General features: G+C 35.1%; 1 long non-coding RNA gene across 1 annotated transcript; it reads right to left on the bottom strand.

Moving 5' to 3' along the window:
- Nucleotides 1–851: 851 nt before the first annotated feature.
- On the bottom strand, nt 852–1,663 carry LOC113278608. Its single transcript, XR_003325578.1, has 4 exons — nt 1,536–1,663; nt 1,325–1,451; nt 1,052–1,120; nt 852–946 (listed from the first exon to the last, which is right to left on the bottom strand). It is a non-coding gene; the product is annotated as an uncharacterized LOC113278608 (long non-coding RNA).
- Nucleotides 1,664–1,867: the final 204 nt, after the last annotated feature.

The following is a 1,867-nucleotide window of genomic DNA, read 5'->3' as shown; positions in this document are numbered from 1 at the left end:
ATGGGAGCATCGCAGACTTTAGAGACCATTCCAAAAGTACGTTGTAGTTCATCATTATTAATAGCCGACATTGTATCAAAGAAAAGGGTGGATAAATCTTTCATGGAGGAGGAGACTGATGGATCTTCAGAAGCAAGAATATCATCATCGTCGGATTCAGGACTTGAAGAAAGGTAAAATTCTTTACGCTTCTTGGAAAGATCCGAAGAAGACGTTTTAGACGAAGATTTAGACACGGGTTTCTTGGGGTGATTCTTAACTTTACCCATAGTCACTACACCATTTCCAGAACTTTGTCACAGGCTATACCTGTTACTTATTGAATTTGTAACGGTTATAACTGTACTAAATAGGCTGTTATTAATAATTGTGATCGTGTTTTGTAACGGTTTTATCTGTGACAAGATCCAGATATAGTCACATATAAAAAGCGTTACAATAATTATTAGTCACAATTGACCTAATTTTAGGAAAGCGACACGTGGCTCATTTGTCACGAAAACTGTCACTGTTTAGGTGTGAGTATATTATTGCAACGATCCCTTTAAGAACACGTGTGTTCTTGTAGTAACGGTTACAGTAACACTTATAAGTGTTACCTATTGCTTGTAACAAATCATTTAGTAACACGTGTCATCGTCCTATATCAGCACCCAGATGATGACACGTGTTCTTTTTAACTAACACTTTTTGTAACAATTATTTCAGTGACAATTCTTTAAATTACAATTAAAAAATGGATAGTCCAGATCCATTATAACGGACCTGGGCTTCCAGTTTACAGGCTTGCGATACAATTTATCCTGAAACACAGGCTGCGACACACATTTCAACACTCATACATACATTGTGGAAATACAAGCACAAAGGTATATTCATTATGATACTTGCAACCAAAAAATTGTTTTATTTAACCAAGCACAATTCAGAGCCAACACTTTGTGAGCTACAACCAAGAAAAAACAAGCTTAACTTAATTAATACACAATGAGATAAGAAGTTGCAAGAGAATAAAAATATACAAATGAATGAATAAGATTAGTTATCATACCATTTAACGCGAGCATAGACAAATTTATCATTTCAAGTAATTCCAGCATTGGCATCAAACACGCATGAGCTACAAATAATAAAAATTGAACATGTTAATGACAAGTTTTCATAAAAACAGAATAAAGAAATGTAAAGAGCTACATTATTATTGATCTCTCTTCATGAAGTTTGATACTTGGAGAGAATTCATATTCCTAAGTTTGAGGGAATATAACATATGTTTAGAAACTTAAATAGATAACATATAAGTAGACTAAAAGACAGAACTCACATAACAGTCTTTGCCTTGTCTTGCGTGCCGATTGTCTTTCAAATCTGCAACACTTATGAGTTATGCACCTGAACAAGGTCCTGGTAGTGAGCACCTTCTGTAAGGCAAGCATCCACCATCGTCCGATCTGCAAGGAAATGAATTGCACCAATCAGTAGTAAATTAGACACTTCCGACTTATACTTGAGAAATTTGTTTAAAAATTCAATACCCCAGCAGTAAATTAGATGATCGGTAGTAAAATAGGCGATATGCCAGGCAATGAATTGGCCTTCTCTTTTGTTCAACAAATATGATTCTCCTCTTCCAGCAGTTGCAGGTCCAACAAGCATTCCAAGTAATATGTAACTGAACTATATAAATCGTCCTCCAACTTTGTCGTTTTCCTGGAAAAGCAAATGCAATTGGGTCAGGTCCTGCTAAGAAATAATCAACTGTATCGTTCTTATAGCATCACAGAGACATAATAAATGTAATACATATACGAAACTCGACATACATACCAAGGTTTTTATCTAAGGTCTTTGTGAACTGGTTCAAAGC

This window comes from Papaver somniferum, chromosome 5 (genome assembly GCF_003573695.1).
Source record: "Papaver somniferum cultivar HN1 chromosome 5, ASM357369v1, whole genome shotgun sequence".
Taxonomy (NCBI): domain Eukaryota; kingdom Viridiplantae; phylum Streptophyta; class Magnoliopsida; order Ranunculales; family Papaveraceae; genus Papaver; species Papaver somniferum.
The sequence above is the reverse complement of the archived record's forward strand: the minus strand, read 5'-3'. Positions and strand labels throughout refer to the sequence as shown.